A 13,168-nucleotide genomic window follows, 5' to 3' on the forward strand; every position below is an offset into this window, starting at 1 on the left:
TCCTGGAGGAGGGCCTGTGAGAGAGGGATGATGTTGTCGTGTCCGACTCTTCGTGACCCCATGGAGGCACTTCTGTCTTCCACTGCCTCCCGCAGTTTATTCAAACTCATGCTGGTAGCTTCGAGAACACTATCCAACCATCTCATCCTCTGTCGTCCCCTTCTCCTTGTGCCCTCCATCTTTCCCAACATCAGGGTCTTTTCCAGGGAGTCTTCTCTTCTCATGAGGTGGCCAAAGTATTGGAGCCTCAGCTTCAGGATCTGTCCTTCCAGTGAGCACTCAGGGCTGATTTCCTTAAGAATGGAGAGGTTTGATCTTCTTGCAGTCCATGGGACTCTCAAGAGTCTCCTCCAGCACCATGAGAGAGGTATACCTGAGTCAAAACAGAATAGCAACACTCCTTGAGTGGCTTAAGAGAGAGAATCAGCCACAAAGCTGGCAGTTGGATAAAATGGAGCAGCTGCTGGCGGAGTTGCTGAGAAGCCTCCATGGGGAGGAAAGTGTGATTCCATGCCAAGTGGGAATCCTGCTTGAGAAGCTACTACAGGGGGTTGAGAGTGGCCCAGGAGCCCAGCTGCAAGGCACCCAAGAGGAAGGGGTGGCCAGTCTGTGAATGGGCAGCTGAGGGGCTTGGACTGCAAAGAGATCCAGTCAACAGCTGAAGGCCAAGGGGAAGACAACACCTCAGAGAAAGGCAAGCTGGCTGGAGCTGAGCAGCTGACGATGATTGATTTCTCTACTCCCTGGGAGCCTGATTTGGAAAAGGGGGGTGCAGGAGGAAAGTGCCTCAGCGGAGGGCAAACTGCAGAATGGTGGCGAAGAGCTGCTCTGCTGCTTCTCTTCACTCCATGTGTGCCAGCAGTGCAGAGGGAGATCATGAGATGTGTGTTCGTGAGCAAGAGGAAATGGTGCCCGCAGAGGTGTCAAGAGGAGAAGTGTGTGAGTTCACCAGAAGAGTAGCCAGCGACTGAGGAAATGGCCATGTTTTCCTCAGTACAAGAGAATGTGTAGGAAACGTTTGAGGCATGTATGTATGCCCCCGAAAAACAGCTGGCTACTGCTGAACTGGGTGAGATAAACTACCACCACCACCATGATTTTGCCCCTTGGGTGCCAAAACTCACAATCTTGGGGCTGTCAAATGTGTGGGACTGGGTAAGCTGCTTTGGGATACATAACTGTCTCTAGAGAGTGTGCACCGAGGAGAATGAAGAAGACCTGAAAAGATCCTGATGGGCTGGAACTTGCTTGTTAGGAATAAGCTGTTAACTGTACTGGGTTGGGTTAAAAGTGTAAATGTGTTCTCTTATCAGCTTTTGATTATGTTTCTGATGGCAGTTGCTTTTCACAATTATGGATGATTTTAAACACGAGGCTGCCCTGTGTTAGACAACTATCAAACTGAATAAACAGCACAGTACAATAAAGCCAGTGGATGCTATTCAGCTAAGATTTATTCAGAGTAAAGGTAAAGGGACCCCTGACCATTAGGTCCAGTTGTGACCGACTCTGGGGTTGTGGCGCTCATTTCGCTTTATTGGCCGAGGGAGCCGGCATACAGCTTCCGGGTCATGTGGCCAGCATGACTAAGCCGCTTCTGGCAAACTAGAGCAGCGCACGGAAACACAGTTTACCTTCCCACCGGAGCGGTACCTATTTATCTACTTGCACTTTCTGCTTTCGAACTGCTAGGTTGGCAGGAGCAGGGACCAAGCAACAGGAGCTCACCCTGTTGCGGGGATTCAAACCGCCAACCTTCTGATCGGCAAGCCCTAGGCTCTGTGGTTTAACCCACAGCACCACCAGTGTCCCTTTTATTCAGACTAGACTTGTTTAAATTAATGCATGTAGCTTAACTATGTTAATTATTTTAAATGGGTCTACTCCAGTGGTGTCCAAACTTTTTCCAAAGAGGGCCCAATTTGATGAAGGGAAGGGCCATGAGGGCCAACCAAAGTTGTTTTAGGATTGAAGTTGTTGAGGTTTTTTTTAGGATTTTACCAGACCAGCAGGCTGGATTAGGATCCCGAAATGGACTTTGGACGTGCCTGGTCTACTCTGAGTAGTGGCATACGGCCCAGTGGAAGCCCCAATCTGCATCCTTTCCAAATCAGTGGGACTTGTGCAAGATCTGGATTCGGCTTCGTGGCTCCTGTCTGCCCATATCTCATCCTGCCATACAGTTACTGGTATCCAGATCTTCATGGTGTTACCTGAGGTTACCAGCTCACCATGTCCAGGGTAGAGCCAGCTCATCACAGCCAATTGCTTCATTTAAAACAAGAAGACACGACCACGAAAGCTTCTTATTTTTAGTTGACGAAGCAGTAGCTCACATCTGTGCTAGTTCAGTTTTGCTTGTGAGTTTCTGTGTTCTGTTTTGCTTTTCGTTTGCAGGCTTTAGCTGTAATTTGCAAAAATCCTTCCTAATCTTCCATGTACCAGATGTTGATACTGTCTAAAAACATTTTGCTGCTTTGTTTCATTGCTGGAAAAAATCCTTGCTCTACATTCATTTTTCTGTTGTTATTGGTGTTGTTTTGACGTGCAAAGAGGGTCTGTTTCATTCTGCCTCATTGGAGGAGCTCATCTTTTTTCTCCCACTCAAAATAGCTGGTTTGCCCTTAAGCCTTTTTTGTGGTGTGATGAGGGCATCTTGCATGTCAGCCTATTTACTGTCACATGATGAGATGTTTGATGTCCTCAGATAGCCTGAAAACACCAGGAGGCTTTTATAAATGCAACCACACATAATTTTATCATCTCAAATGCGTTATAATTCCCTAACTGGGGAAAAACATACATACATACAAAAATGAAACAGATTTTTTACGGTTCCTGTGCAAATTTTAAATAGGCAGATGTGGCTATTAGCTTTTCGTCTAGATTTTTTCTTTCCCCCTTGTTCTTGTTCTTGGGACTCCATTTACAATGATTTTTTATTCTTAAATATGACAACAGTCTAGGCTGCAAAATATATGCAAACATTTCAAGTACTTCTCATTTACCAGTATATGCAATGATAAACAATGAAGTTTAAAATTAATTAAAAGATGATTTTATGAGAACTAGACATGTTATAAAATTAATTGTTTTGCAGTATTGTGATTTCATAGTATGTGAACTGATTCAAAAGATTAGAAGAACTCATATCACAAGTTGTATCCAATGTTAGCCCTACTCAGAGGTATATTAATGCCCATGTGTCTATTCTGAATAGAACTTACCGTAGTTCAATGCAATCCCATTATATTAATACCATCAAATAGATGCTGTCATATTTCCAGTGTTTCATAGTCTTTCTCTATGTATGATATGATAAAACATTATTTTTTAAAAAATGAAATCCAGCTCATCACTTATGCTGAGAACAACTCTACAATACAAACATTTGTGTGTGTGTGTGTGTGTGTGTGTGGATTTGACCGTGACCCTTTCCTTTCACTAGTTAACAAGCTATAGCTGCATATATTCTGCACACTGAGGAACGGCTTTGTGTTTCCAGAGCTGCCCTGAAAATAAAGACTGAAATGCTCAGTGTTCCATGAGCCTCTTTCCATGCTCTCCAAATGACCCCTGATGTCGCCTGGGTCATTACACGCAATATACTAATGCATCCAACAAATAATTCCATAGACCCACTGCTCCAGAGCTGTCTCTGAGTTCTAGCACTCTCGATTACTTCAGCTGCTGGTTGCTGGGGTATAAACCGCATTGCTCCAGATCCTGAAAATCTTAGAGAATATTGAGAAATCACACTTGTTCTGTTAGGGGAATAAAGTAGGGCAAAATAGCGTCCTTTACATCAGAGCCTTTCCTCAGAGGAATGTAGAAGCTACATTTGATTTGCCTTGCTGCTCCTGCCTGTGGATTGCAGAGCACAGCCAGTCTGAATGACAAGCAATAATATCTCAGCTGGCCAAAGGGGTAGAGATATGTACAGTGGTACCTCAGGTTACATACGCTTCAGGTTACATACACTTCAGGTTACAGACTCCATTAACCCAGAAATAGTGCTTCAGGTTAAGAACTTTGCTTCAGGATGAGAACAGAAATCGGGCTCCGGCGGTGCGGCGGCAGCAGGAGGCCCCATTAGCTAAAGTGGTGCTTCAGGTTAAGAACAGTTTCAGGTTAAGTACGGACCTCCGGAACGAATTAAGTACTTAACCTGAGGTACCACTGTATATGCTGGAATTCAATAGAATGCATATATTTATTTAGTTTGCATCTTCCTGCTTCACTGTTGTCTTTTTTTCTATCCAAAACAAATGATTAAAAATAATATTCGTTGACTGGATGTCACTTTCAGAAGAGGTGGATGGCTATCAAAGGAGGATTAGAGAAATTCATGTAGGATAAAGGCTGTCGATGGGTTTCTGGCTATGCCCTGCCTCCCCTGTTAGTGGAAGTCTGTCCTTCTGCATTTCACAGTTGCTGGGAATCACAAGTGGGGAGAATGTTGTGAGGATTAGGTTCTGTTTGCAGGATTCCCAGGGACATCTGAAATTCACCACTATGAGAACAGAATACTGGACAAGATGGGCCTTTGGCCTGATCCAGCAGAGCCCTTCTGACATATCTTCCAATGAAAATAGGGACATCCTAAGGAAAAGCGGGACATTCCGGGATCAAATTCTAGGATGGATCCTGAAAATCCAGGACTGTCACTAGAAAAGAACAGTTGAAGGGCCTGTTCTTATGTCCATACACCAGTCATGTCCAAAGTCCGTTTTGGGGGCCTAATCCTGCCCGCCAGTTGGTTTATTGTAGCCCCTGTGGCCGTTCACAACTCCAACCCTTAAAAAAGCTCAACAACTTTGGGGTAAAATGGCCCTCACAGCCCTTCACTTCATCAAATCTGGCCCTCTTTGGAAAAAGTTTGGACACCACAGCCTTACCCAGTCTCATCTTGCACACCTCATACGTGGGAAGCAGCAGCTCTTTGTAGCGAAGTCATCATTTCCAAGGCCCTCTGACAGACTTCATTACGGCACCCTGGCAGAAACCCTTTCTGTGCCTTCCATTCTGAAGAGTGGCCATATGGAAAGGGCCAGCTCCTCATCCGTTGTCTGCTGAGCAGGCCCAAAGGGGGAAATCCCACTAGCTATAACAACAGCAAGGAGGGGGGAAGCTGCTTCTCTCCAGAGGAGCAACTCCCAGGCAGTTTGTCATGGAATATATTGTACACTTAATCAAAGACACATTTTGTATAACCTCAAGTTATAACCAACACATGGCAAAAGATCATTATTTTAAGACTTTCAAGCTGAACCAGTTCTGACAGTGGGAGGTGGATCTCTCCGAATCTGGCAGCATTTTTCATTCCCGTGTCAACTTTTAACAAGTGTAGAAAAGAAATCAACTCAAGACGGCACAAACCAGAGTCATGTCGATGCTGGAAGGGCTTCCAGGTGCCCTTTATCAAAATCTCTGCCCCTTTCTGCTGCAAGGAAAGTTGATTTATGGGCTGAGGGTGGTGTTTATCTTACACATCCCTAAACCCCACTTAATTATCACTGTCCCAGATGAGCCATGGAGCTCATATAAATACTTTGGGAGATCAGAGAAACATACCTCCCCCAGACTTCTCCCTTATGTCATGCCACACTAAGGACAACTTTTCTTTTCATTAAACATTTAATAAACACGCAGTCTCCTAAACCTGGGATGGGGAAGCTGTGGTCCTCCAGGTGTTGTTGAACTATTACACAGCTCCCATCAGACCCGCATAACCAATGGTTGGCGGGAACTGGAGTCCAGCAATATTGGGGTCGGGTGGGGGGACAGTTTCTGCATCCTTCTACTAAATGAAACATTTCTCTTTTTTGCAAGTTTGCAGACAGAGCATGAGATATTGCCACAACATTCCTCTTAAAGTGTCACACTGTCATACATCTGTATTTTGTTCTCCGTGTGTTTAGAAAGTTTTAGAAAGGTTTGTAGTGGACACTTTCTCCATTCATTTGTCTTTATATACTGAATAAAGCTTGCCATCTTGCTAAAAAAAAAAAGCATTTGTTTTGATTTCTTAAATGTTGCAACTGTGAAGTGCATTATTCAGCCACAACTATCCACCACAATTCTTTGTGTCACAGTTCAAATGTTATTTCTTTACTTGTTCTTCAGTGTCTGCTAAGCACACAGCCGCTAATATAAGAACTACAAGTCCTTTTGCAATACTGCAGTATTTCCCCCATCAGATCTATTTTATGGTGTTAATTCTAGGAATTATACTACTTTTTGGCCCACAATTATACATATTTCTCAAAGTACTCTATCTCAAAAAGTTTGTGCCAGGGCTAGATTAACCATTAAGCAGAATAAGCACATGCTTAGGGCATTGAGGGAAGGGAAGCACCACAGACATTTTCCATTGCCGGATTTTTACCATTAATGGTCACAAATTGCTCAGCGGAGCCTTCATTTTCTCAGCTGAAGTATATTAAAAATCCCAACAGAACAACTATGCAACAAGGAAGGCTGGATGCTTTATCTCTACTAAGTGCAGAAGCAGACGTGTTACATTGGTTTGAGGATCTGATAAAAGAAAAAGCAGGAGAAAAAAATCAAATATAAATAAAATGGAAGTATACAAAAATAAAGATTGTTTTCCATCTTACTTTAGGTTTTGTTTCATTTTGAAAATTTTATTTTACGGTTTATATTTTGAATTGACTATATATGGGGGCACCAAAATGTTTTCAGTGAGGGCCTCTAAAGGTCTTAATTCGGCCGTGGTTTGTGCTATTGGACAACATTAATTTAATTTGATTTTGGTCTTTATTCTCAGGTGCTCAAAAACTTGGCTGAAAGAAAAGGTGTGCCCTTGTTAGCTTGCTCGGGATTGAAGCCTAGATCCAAAGAGCTGCTTAATTCATTCAGGGAGCTCATGCTAGCCAAGTGGAATTATTGACCTATTTTTTAAAAGCACCCCCCCACCCAGCCGTATCCAAAGCTCACTTGTATTTGAAATGCAGTCTGCCTTGTAGCACACATTTTGAAGGGGAAAAAGAGCTACTGAAGTTTCTGTTGGGCCACTAAGGCAGGGTGCATCCTCTGCCCAGGCCCCTATGGGGCAGTGTGAGGAGGCACCTCTCTTTGGGGCAGTAGGTTCAGCTCAGAGACCAGGGATGGCAGCTGCAGCTTCCTGGAGGACTCCCAAGGGGAGGGGAGGGGAGAGGAGGCTGAGGGAACACTGCCCAAGGGAGAGGGTTCGAAAAAGGGTGAGAGCTGCCCAGTGGCGTAGCGTGGGGGGTGCAGGGGGGGCCGCCCGCCCCGGGCGCAACATCTGGGGGTTAGGGAAATCCATGGGTTAGGGGGCGCAAATCCGTGGGTTAGGGGGCGCAAATTACTTGCCTTGCCCCGGGTGCTGATAACCTACGCTACGCCACTGGAGCTGCCCGCTCTGCAGGCAAGGGGTGACATAACTGGGCTCCTGAGCCCCACAGGGATGCCACAGAAAGAATGTAGTTGGTCAAGGGAGTTGCAGACTCAAAAAGGTTGATATCCTCTGTCTTATGGTCACAAGTGCTGCAGTTTATCCCACACATATTGAATTACTAGATGGCATGCGAATTTCACAAAGCACACAGCATCATTCTTTCTTTCTTACATTCCTTGCATTTGTATCCCTTCTCTCCACCAAGGTATCATAGTATTGTAGTACAGTGGTACCTCAGGTTACATACACTTCAGGTTACACACTCCACTAACCCAGAAATAGTGCTTAAGGTTAAGAACTTTGCTTCAGGATAAGAACAGAAATTGGGCTCCGGCGGTGCGGCAGCAGCAGGAGGCCCCATTAGCTAAAGTGGTGCTTCAGGCTAAGAACAGTTTCAGGTTAAGAATGGACCTCCGAAATGAATTAAGTACTTAACCTGAGGTACCACTGTATCATAGAATAACAGAGCTGAAAGGGACCCTGAGGATCATCTAGTCCAGGGGTCGGCAATGTGCGGCCCATGGGCCAGATGCGGCCCACGAAGACTGTTTTACTGGCCCACGAGCCGCCCCAAAACCAAGCCACCCACTCAGCGAGTCCCCCACACGCTGCGCTAAACCGGCACAGTGCGGTGTGGGGACTCCACCAAGCGGCGCCAGAAATAGCATCCGCACATGTCCAGACGCCAAAAATCACTTCTGCGCAGGCATGATTTTCAGCGTCTGGACATGTGCAGAATTTCTGGCATCGCGCTGCACCAGTCCAGCCTACAGACAATCTCTGTGGGAGTGATCCGGCCCATGGCCGGTAAACCTTGCCGACTCCTGATCTAGTCCAACCCTCTGCAATGCAGGACTATGCAGCTGCCCTGTATGGGGACTGAACCTGCAAGCTTGGCACACTCTAACCAACTGAGCTGCATTATAGCCTCACAACAACCCCTCTGAGGTAGGTTAGGCTGAAAGTGAGTGACTGGCCCATGGTGGCCCAGTGAGCTTCATGGATGAGTGGGGATTTGAATCCTGGTCTCCCAGGGCCTAGTATGACACTCTAACCATCACACCACACTTATATATGGAAAAGAGCAGATACCCAGAATGTTGTTGAAATTATTAGTTGTAGTCTAATAATAACATCTGGATCTCTACAGTTTCTCCAGGCCAAGGGCAACCTTCCGGGATACTTTGCCCAGGCTCTCAAGGGCATTTGGCTCCCAGTTCTCACTGTACAAATAGAATAATAGAATTGCAAAATTGGAAGGGAGCACAAGGGTCATCTAGTCCAGCCCCCTGCATGGGACTGGAACCCACAGTCCTGAGATGAAGGGTCACATGCTCTGCCGACTGAGCTACCAAGTGTACAAACTTAATAAAAGGATTTTATTTTATTGCCTAGATCATTTGTGCTTTACAGAACCACCCAGACACTGTAAATCAACCGCTTCATGAATGTAAGACATGACTTACAGGCAGCCAGGCTAATAATGCTTGACTTACTCCCCATTTTGCCAGGATATATAGGTGTAAGGGGTGGGGGGAGATATGAACCATCTTGCATTTGTGTGGGGGAGACTGTTGGAAAGTTACCAGGCAAAAGAAGTGATATTTTAAAAGCTGGGAGCCACAAATGAGAAATCTATCTGCAGCTATCTTGAATGACGTATTCTTGACACTTTATTAAATTGCACCACATAAAAGAGAAACTTTTAAAGAGCTGGTATAGTGGCTCAGACAGAGGCCAAGCTGGGAGTCAGGAGGCCTCAGGTTCAAATCTATTTGGCCACCCCCACCCCCCACCCTGCCCCGTGTGGCACACAGCACTGACTAGATGATGGTACTGAGTTTAAGATAATGGGCTTGGAAAGGGTTAAGTGGTCCTTACATCTACAACTCCTCCTGTCACACTTCCTAACATTAATTGTCCACCCAAAACTACAATCTCCTGTGGCTGTTTTTTCATCTACAAAAGAAAGGAGATGGGAAATTATTTATATTTGCATTGTAATGTGTTTTAGTCCTTATTTGTGAAGGTGACAGGTGGCCTTGTGATACCTCAGGACCCAGGTTGGTGTAAGTTAAATGCATCTTTTCATATATTATGCAAGGACCAAATAGCACCAGCAGGGTGGACAACTAATCATTAGTAGTAATTAAAAAGCATGGTGGGAGAATATAACCCTTTCCTCTCCTGCTGTGGTCCTGTGGAAAATCACTTTCTTGAAGTGGGAATTCGCTTCAGGGGAGCGTTTCCCCACTACAAATACCAGCGTCAGAAGAGAGCTTTTCTTCAGAATAGCAGCAGAGAAGGTAGTTGTACCTGGAGCCCATCTAAATTCCTCACCTGGTTTGACTTATTGTCTCAATGAGGACTCATTCCTTCGATGAAAACTAACCTTTATTACAGTAGGTTCCACACAGGGGGAATTAAAGTGCCCATCAAATGCAAGTAGATAAATAGGTACCACTCCGACAGGAAGATAAATGGTGTTTCCGTGTGCTGCCCTGGTTTGCCAGAAGCGGCTTTGGCATGCTGGTCACATGACCCGGAAGCTGTCTGCGGACAAACGCTGGCTCCCTCTTTTTTTTTTTTTATAAATATTTATTCAGGGTTTTTCAAATACAATATAAATAAACAAACAAAGGTGTTGCATATCATAACATATTTTCTTAATTCCTTTGGACTTCCTCGCATCTCCCGCTCCTGCGTTCCAAGTTATAAACATTAAACCAGCAATTTATCACCTTGTCTCCATTCTTTCTATCTGATTTTCCAATATTATCTCTCAAATTTTAGATACATTTGTTTCACTCCTTAAAAGAAAAATTTAATTTTAGCCTAATCATTATCTAAAAGTTTGTTTTTTTCTTAAATTTAACTTATCTTCATATATCACTTCATCTGTTTAAGTGGTGCCAAGTTAATTATAATCAAGCATCCTATTTAGCATTCATACAATTTATAATATTTTTGCAAATAAATCTTAAATTTTTTCCAGTCTTCTTCTGTCGTCTCCTCTCCCAGGTCTCAGATTCTGCCAGTCATCTCCGCCAATTCCATGTAGTCTATCAGTTGCAAACGCTGGCGCCCTCGGCCCGTAAATAGAGATGAGTGCCGCAACCCCAGAGACATCCACGACTGGACCTACTGGTCAGGGGTCCCTTTACCTTTACTTTAGCCAGTGCTAGTCCTACTTGGAGCAGACCCACTGAAATCAATGTACATCGTTAACTTAAGCCCATTCATTTCAATAGCTATACTCGTGACTAGGACTAGCATTAGCTACAACCCACCATGGACAACGGATTGTAGCCCAGTGTGCAGACTGGAGCTCCTTAAAGGAAGAGTGGAAAGCATTAATCAACAGTGCCTTGGGAAGTTGCCAGCAAGTCTTCTGAGAACCTTGGGAGAGGGACCACCAGGCATCGTTCACACTGGTGCCAGAATATTATTTATTAAAGGTGCATTTTTCTACATGTGGTTGATGGAGGCAAGAACAGGAACAATAGCGACAAATTTGCCACTGACTTAATTAAAACAGCAGTCATGGATATTTGGATGGTGTGAACGATGCCCTTAAGCAAGCAAACAGTTTGGAGAGTCCAAAATCTTGGGCGAAGTTCAGCTAAAAGTGTCTTGATGGTGACTGAGGCACAAAGAAGTGACACTCAAGGAAAACAATTTTCTTAAGAAGAGTCAGCGGGACGCAAAAAGAATAACACTACAGCAACAACAGCCAAAAAAAGGGGGAAAGGAGGGGTAGAATCCATGCAGCCTCTCCAGAAAGCCACAAGGCTCTGAGCTTAATGCACCAAATTAAGCAATGAGAGAGAGAATCACAGCAAAAGGAAAAGGAAAGCTGAAGACATGCCAGAAAAGAGTGTCAGTGATGTGACAGCATTTTGTTCCAACCAAGGAAAGAACTGGCACTGATAAGCCCTTTGCCAAAATGTTCACACGCAGAATCAAAATAGTGTGTAAATTAAACCATGAAGGAGTCCTCAAATGGGCAAGGAAGAGCTTTAGAAACAGGAACATGGTGTTATGAATTTGGGTGTCTGTGTGTGGGAAGTCTCCCCATAATCTCTACATTCAGTGAAGGGTCAAAGTCAGAGAAGGGTCATGAGCAAACACCAGCTAACTTCCTCATGGTGGTGATGGTGGGTCATTGAAGAAACTGCTGTGCTGATGGCCAGCCATTAGCCTTGCAATGGAAGTCATCAACCAGGCAGAAGGCTCTGCCAGGGTAACAGGGAGTGTGATGTCACTGCAGGAAAAGAGAGTGTCCTTTTACAGCTGAGATTTTGGGAGCAGAGCAGGGGTTTCTGGGAAAATGGAGCAGGAAGTGGGCAGAATTCCCCATGGGTACTGAAGAGTAGCAGAGAGACATGGGGATGGCACTTAGAAGGCCTCTGGATAGAAGACGCCTTCACCCTGATATGGTTACCCTTTATCACATACACAGCCCAACAAGACAACGAGAACCTGCCAACAGCATTCAAATCAATGTGGCTAACCTGAACCAAACAGCCCCACCCCCACACACATGAAAACAAATTTCACTACAGCCAATCAAAGACAATGAACCACATCCTAGGCCAACCCCAACTTCTCTCACCACCAAAGGAATACAAGTGAATGGTAAAGCAAACCCACACAAGTGACGCTGACACAAAACCCCATACATACACTAAGTAGAATAGAAGCATTGCCACCCCACTCCACTCACCATGCCCCCCTCCACCACTCCCCCCCTTTCTTCCTAATGGAACACTAATGTCTCAACAAACAAAACTGATCTGTATTAAATGTAGCTTGAAAAAAAGAGAAATTGCACATACTTTTGTAAACCAAGAAATTTAATAAATTTAATAAAAATATGTTTTAAAAAGAAGAATGCCTCTGGACCCAATGCAGCACTGCTAGAAAGGACAATCCCCTTTTGCCATGAACGGAGGTGGAAATGTATGTGAATAATCCATATTTCTAAGCCACTGCAGACTCCACTGTGCCTTGATTTTCCAGTGGAAACACAACCCTGGGTGAGTGCCTGGAACCCTCTGGAATCTTGCTGCCACTCAACAGAGATTAAGGTGGCATTTAACAAAAGGAGGCTGATCCTTTTACCAATAATAGACCATTGGTCTATGAGTTTAGCATTGTCTCCACCTGGAGTTGGCCAACCCATGAGGTGAGCTGAGCTGAGGTGAAGTGGTCACCTCAGGCAGCAGATCTGGGCCTGAGGAGCCTGCCAGTTGCCCCTCTTGCTGCCACCACAGTCACATCCCACCCCTGCTGCTGTTTCTTCCCCAACCCTACCAAGGGATGCCAGAACTTGAACCTGGGACCTTCTGCTTTATAAAGAAGCTATGGGCCTTTTCTGAAAGAAACAGGAGGGCAGCGACACCACTGTCTTAGAACAATACCTATTAAAACAACATCTGAAACGTGCGCACACATAGCTATAGAGATATAAATTAGTAATAACTGAATAAAAGACCAAATCTGAAATGGAAGCAGCACTTAAATTCTGGCCACCAAAATAAACACTTTAATGAAAGTGGATTTAAGATTAACCAACCACTGGAGCTTGGCAAGATGAAATAATCAAAACTGAGACGGGGATTTGTCTCTTGGGATGTCAAGAGAAGAGATCACAGCAAATCTGTAGCAGACATGAAGCAGGGTGCATTATCTGATGACATGGGCATAGTTCATATGAGTCATTTC

The sequence above is a fragment of the Podarcis gaigeae genome (assembly GCF_964106915.1).
Source record: "Podarcis gaigeae genome assembly, chromosome: 11".
Classification (NCBI taxonomy): Eukaryota; Metazoa; Chordata; class Lepidosauria; order Squamata; family Lacertidae; genus Podarcis; species Podarcis gaigeae.